This window comes from Herpailurus yagouaroundi, unplaced genomic scaffold (assembly GCF_014898765.1).
Source record: "Herpailurus yagouaroundi ecotype Mexico unplaced genomic scaffold, PumYag 246, whole genome shotgun sequence".
NCBI lineage: Eukaryota > Metazoa > Chordata > Mammalia > Carnivora > Felidae > Herpailurus > Herpailurus yagouaroundi.
The window spans coordinates 3,617,856-3,624,469 of NW_024412463.1; the positions used below are offsets into that span (position 1 = coordinate 3,617,856).

General features: G+C 42.0%; 1 long non-coding RNA gene across 1 annotated transcript in view; it reads right to left on the reverse strand.

Annotated features, from left to right (window-relative positions):
- Positions 1-1,379: 1,379 nt before the first annotated feature.
- LOC121020104 (uncharacterized) overlaps positions 1,380-6,614 on the reverse strand; it is a 15,575-nt gene continuing 10,340 nt past the window's right edge. The window contains exon 2 of the long non-coding RNA XR_005785940.1: positions 1,380-2,045. This is a non-coding gene — a long non-coding RNA (uncharacterized LOC121020104). The remainder of the gene's footprint in view (positions 2,046-6,614) is intronic.

The window sequence follows — 6,614 nt, forward strand, 5'->3', positions numbered from 1 at the left end:
AGATATGTGTAGTTCTAGGTACGAGAATGTCATTTCAGTGTTTCCAACTAAAAAACAGTCCGAGTTTTTCTCTTCTGGAGATTGGAGAAATAAACTCGGAGATGGCTGTTTATTGACTACCATCTGGCCGGGAAGAAGTTTAGGGAGACCTCAATTGCTGGCTGGACTACAGTCTGTTCAGTAAAAGAAGTGATGTTATAATAGCTTCATAGATGAATGTCTTAACCTCCTTCCCTACATTCAAAGCACCGTCAAATCCTGTCATCCAGAGCTCTACAATAATCCACCAAATGACCACTTGTCACGGTGGCCATTGCTTCCACCCCAATCCGTACATATGTACCCATTGTGTGGCCAATTGCACACATTCCCTAACGAGTCCTCCCGCTTCCTTTACGGCTCCTCTAAAGTCTTCACACAGCCACCAAACTAACCTAGGAAAAATCCAAGTCAGATTGGAATAAAATCCAGACCACGTCCTGTGGTACCCAATCTGAACTGGCCTCTGACTCTCACGTAACTCCACCCCTTCCTACTCTCTGTGCCCCACACTAGCTGTCTTGCTTTTGCTTGAACTGCCATCGCAATCTCCTTATTGCTGCCTTTTCACCTGCTGTCTGCCAGACTGGCTTTTCCTAGCTCTTGACACAGCCTAAGAGCTTCGTCTGTTCTGGTTTCTATTCAAATGTCCCCTCTTCAAAAGAGTCCTTTCGAGCTGAAAATCGCTCTCCCCCCACTCTACCATCATTTTCTATGTTATGAACTTTTTTTGAGAGAGAGAGAAAGAGAGAATGGGAGAGAGAAAGAGCTGGGAGGAGGGGCAGAGGGAGAGGGAGAAAGAGGATCTCAAGTGGACTCCACGTTCAGTGCAGAGCCCCACGTGGGGCTCGATCTCAAGACCACGAGATCACGACCTGATCTGAAATCAAGAGTTGGACACTTGACTGACTGAGCCACCCCCAGGAGCTATTTCTTTTTTTTTTTTTTTTATTAAATTTTTTTTTCAACGTTTATTTATTTTTGGGACAGAGAGAGACAGAGCATGGACGGGGGAGGGGCAGAGAGAGAGGGAGACACAGAATCGGAAACAGGCTCCAGGCTCCGAGCCATCAGCCCAGAGCCCGACGCGGGGCTCGAACCCACGGACCGCGAGATCGTGACCTGAGCTGAAGTCGGACGCTTAACCGACTGCGCCACCCAGGCGCCCCCCCCCCCCAGGAGCTATTTCTTAATGGCACTTATCACTCCCGGCCTCGATTTCATATATCAAAGTATTTACTTGTTTGCTTGTCTTTGTCTCTAGAACGTAAGCTCCATGAAGACAGCATCTTATAGTTGCCTCTATCTCCAACACCTAGAAATGCACCTGCCACAGAAAATCAATGAATCAATCAATCTTTTATTAAATAAACAAATACAAATCTGCAAAGTGACACCCTGAATTAACTTTGCTTATCCACAGGCAGGTGGAATTGTGAACATTTTCTCCTCTCTTATCTGTTGCCTAAATTTTCCACCCTCAGAAGAGCAGAAGTTACTCTTGTGATTATGCAAAGCAATTAAATTCATTTTATATGAAATGAATAATAATAAATTAAGGAACAAAAATAGAATATAGCCCTTGAAGGAGCCAGTAATTCCCTTTCACTGGAAACTCTGCCACTGGAATTTCACTTGATGATGAGTCTTTCCCTTCCCTTTAAGTCACTTTTGGACCCCTCCCCTAAAGGTATCATAATTCAAAGTTTAGAAAAAGACAATAATGTTTACAAGAATCAGATGCATAACCTCTTATGCTGGAGTTCACCAGAAGGACTTGGAAGAAAAATTCACTGTCTTTGCTGTGCCAGGATTTGGTATACATTAATCTTTTTCTTTTTTCTTTTCTTCTCTTCTCTTCTCTTTTCTTTCCTTTTATTTTTTCTAACTAAAAAATCTTGATCTTAAAGAAATCTCTTACAGTATAGGCTCCTTCTCTTAGTAAGCTGCCATTTTAAGTCCACTGTTGAAGTTTAAACTTCTGTTTACCTCCAAAGTAATATTGTCTGCAAGACAAAAAAAAAAAAATGACTTTGGCATTTGCAAATATTTCTGAATATGTAAATCCTTGCAGGAACGAGATGTCTGAGAAATAGTCCTTTGTACTTGGCTGGACCTGAAGGATCCTCTTGGAAGGATCGCAAAGCCCAGGGGGGAAGAAATGATGATGACGTCACTTTGACAACATCACTTAGGAGCAGCAATTTATGTAGAACTTTGACCAAGAGTGCGAGAAATCCCCATGTAAGCCTCAAATGGTTCTTCGCTAAGTCTGACCCGCATCAGAATCGATGACACTGAAGTTCTATATTTTACCCACAAGACCACATCTTTTTTTCAAAGCCATCCAAACTTGTAAGGATTAGTGGCGAATATTACATCTGCTTATTTTCAGAACAAGATGTCAATTTAAGAAAATTTTTAAAGCCAGGTCTGGTGAATATCACTCTCATGAAAGATTATGATTCTATGGAACCACTTCATGTGGAAAATGGACAATTTTACAGAGGCATCAGAAATCATCTTCTACATCCTTTTGAGGATTTTCCAGAAGAAAATATGTATAATGTCCTAATTGACATGTTGGTGGAAGCATTGTAGACTTTGTGGGTAACTTGGAAAATACACTTTTAAACATATCTTGGAAACCTTAGCAGCACTGAAGTTAAAGAATGAATTCAAATGCTCCAAAAGTACTCATTTGTTTTCTTCCTAAGTTTCCTGAAACAGAGTTCTCAGATGAAATATTTGACTACACAAAACCATTTATTTTGGTAGCATTTCCACCATTAACCTTAGATCATCTCCTAAAGACAGCCAGGAAAGAAACAAATAAACACAGCTCATTCATCACGAGCATGATAATAGGACATTTTATAAACAGAGTGTTTTCCATCCAGAAAGAACCATGTAATTTTAGCAAGGCACACAGTGGGTATTACTCAGGCAAGTACAAAACACTTGCTTCACAATATTAAGTGATATTATTGATGCTATAATTATTTAAAAAGAAGAAGGAGGAGGAGGAGGGGGAGGAGGAGGGGAGGAGGAGGAGGATGAGGAGAAATAGAAGCAGCAGCACCAGCGTGAGACTCTTATATTTGACCCAGAACAGAAAGAGGCTTGCCTGGCCTTTATGATGATTCTTTAGTCCCGAAATTTACCAAAGTACAAATGGGAATGTTGGGAATCAAGAAACCCACAAGACTTTATTGAATACCTACTATGTTCCCAGCTGTTCTAGGCAAGTCAGTTGATTTAAATACTAGACGTCATTTCTGCCATTTTATAGAAAATAAAAAAATCTATTCCCTCCCTTCTTGTCTCCATAGGGAGTTACTGTTCCCTGGAAGAAATGGTATTAGAATAATGTTTCCAGAATCTTTTTCTATGCCTTCAATTATATCAACATCTAAATTGATTAAAATTAAGGTAAAGATCTTCATAAACGTGGCTTATACTTTATCCTTCTCTATTGTAGACCAACTAGCCCCCAGGATGGATATACTCTCTTCTTTCTCCTCTTCCATGAAGTTTTTACCCATGGGTAAAGAGGTAGGCCTGGCCTTCTGGGGTTAGATCTAGAAACTCCTCTTTCTTTCCCCACCAGTGGTGTTCAACAGGTGCAAGGCAATCTTTCTCTCAGATAGCTGAGTGAGTTCCACTAAAAACCCATTTTCCAGTATAGGTGGGTTCTAAGCTATAGATTGAGGATGTATTGAGAATCTAGATTCCATTAGAATATAAGCTCCTGGAGGCAGGGTTTTATTCCCTCTTCCACTCCTGTATTCTCAGGTTCTAGAACAAGACCTGTCAAATAGTAGGTGCTTAGTAATTATTAGTTGAACAAATTACCTGTTGTTGCAACTATAACCAAATTCTTCGATACATTCTATCATGATCTTCATGTCTCTAAGTCTAGTGTCAACATCTTAATTGGTTGTGAGTTTGGTGGGAGATAGTCATGATTCGTTGGTCCCTTAAATGCCACCATTATTAATGGATCATGAACTGACTGGAAAGCAGAATTTAACGTAAAGCAATCATGAGACCAAGAAGTACCATTTTATATAATACTGATCATTAGTACAATAGGGAGTCAATCAGAAAGGAGAGATATCAGTGAAAATTACAATAGTCCATAACTTTCAGATGACAGATTCAGATATTCAGATAAGCAAACACATCAAAACCCCAATGTCACTGGCTAAGGAGAGGGTTTCCCCTTGTATCTTACTTCTTGCTGTATCATAATATCGAGCACCTAGCAGATATTTACTAAACAGTAGTTGAATGAATGAACGAATGAATGAATGAATGAGTGAGTGAACAGATGGCATCAGACGGTAGAATTGAGCCAGCTGAATAGGAGGGTATAGAATCTTTTGGGGCCGTGACACATCCGTGTTTGGTCATTGGCTTGACTACTTGTTATCTTCATAACTTAGGACAAAATAGATATAACACTTTTTTTTTCAACGTTTTTTATTTATTTTTGGGACAGAGAGAGACAGAGCATGAACGGGGGAGGGGCAGAGAGAGAGGGAGACACAGAATCGGAAACAGGCTCCAGGCTCCGAGCCATCAGCCCAGAGCCCGACGCAGGGCTCGAACTCACGGACCGCGAGATCGTGACCTGGCTGAAGTCGGACGCTTAACCGACTGCGCCACCCAGGCGCCCCTAGATATAACACTTTTAACCTCAGTTTTCTGATCTGAAAAATGGTCATAATAAGAGCCTCTTCCTTTAAGGACGCTGCAGGAATTTTAATGAATGCAATGCTGGGCACACTGCCAGCTTCATGCTCCAGCTCTCAGCCCTATCCAGGAATTGACCGCAGCCAACGCAGTGTGCTACAGTTGGCTTGTGTTGGCTCATGAGGGCCAGCGGTGGGCAACAGTCCCCAACTCTGAGTTCAGTTGGTAGCTTGAAATCAAACATGGTGGGAGTATTTACACAAGGAGTCAGCAAATTTTTTTAAGAGGCAGATAGCAATAATTTCTGACTTTGCAATACTCTCTGTGGCAATTAGTCACCTCTGCCTACTGTAGAAAAAGTGAATAGACAATATGCAAACAAATGGATGTGGCCATCTTCCAATAAAGCTTTATTTACAAAATCAGTTGGTGGGCCAGCGGGCTGCAGTTCTCCGACCCCTTATCTACATCATAAACGTCAGCAAACACTACTCATCAGGCTTTTTCTTATCTGCAGATTGTCAATTGCTAAACACTTACCAATTCACCACTTGAAACCACCTTACCCAAGGTCACACTTTCTTTTTGAGGGCAACTTGAAACCAATGCTTGTTCAATGTAGAATATAAAGCACCCCCCCCCCCACCATCTACAACTCTGAAGGGTCATCCCAGCTTAAGAGCCCCCACTATATAATAACAGCCATCAGAGAGCATCCATTACAGAGGGAGCATTAAACAACTAAGTAGAGAAAATGCCCCAGCCATTTGATGTCTGCCAGCCTGTTACTGGCCCCACTACTGACACATGAGCTCATGCACAGAGCAGCCATGGTGGCAGGGATGGAGAACATTCATAGTGCCAACTATTGTTCTCCTACTCACAAAGGCAAATTTACCCTTTACCACTGCTGAATGGCCAAGCTGTCAAGAAGAGAGGTCAATTCTGAGCCAGCTTTTATAGAAGTCTACTGGACATTTTGTGGTAATTTGACTACGTTAGAGCCTTTCTACCCTGTGTAAGAATTCACTTTTGGAGAGCATAGGTGGCTCAGTTGGTTGAGCATCCAACTCTTGATTTTGGCTGAAGTCATGATCTCATGATCGTGGGATCAAGCCCTGTGTCAGCCTTCACATTGAGCATGGAGTCTGCTTGGGATTCTCTCTCTCTCTCTCTCTCTCTCTCTCTCTCCCCCCCCCCACCCCACCTCCCTCTGACCTATCCCCCACTCATGCCTTCTCTCTATTTATAAACAAATAAAATTAAATTAAAGTAAAGTAAAGTAAAATTTCACTTTCACTAGAGCAGACAGATATTCCAGTTATGGTTTTGCCTTTCCCACCTACAGGGCCTTAGCCGAGAACACTAACTGAGGGCTTATATGGTGTTTGATACACTGATACACAATCCTACCAGAGGACATAGCAAGAGTCCCTTGAACTTTAAGTTGTGATTTCCACTTGGGCGCTTTGAGTTTCTTATATCAAGGATCTGACAAGAAAAAGCGGAGTCACTGTCCTGGCTGAGAAGGCCATGATGACCATGGGCTTGGACCCTTCAAATATGAAGTCTGAGTCATGACACTAGATAAGCCACTTAGACTGGTAGAGATGCTAGCTGAGAGTGAGGGAATCTAAGAACAGATAATGACAATGAGGATCAGTTGTGACTTGAAAAGCAGCTCCAGTGGGGATGCCTGGCTCAGTCGGTTAAGCATCTGACTCTTGGCTTCGGTGCAGGTCATGATCTCACAGTTCATGGTTTTGAGCCCTGCAGTGGGCTCTGTGCTGACAGTGTGGATCCTGCTTGGGACTTTCTCCCTCTCCCTCTCTCTCTGCCCCTCTTGACCCTGTTTTTTTTTTTTTTTTTTTTTTTTT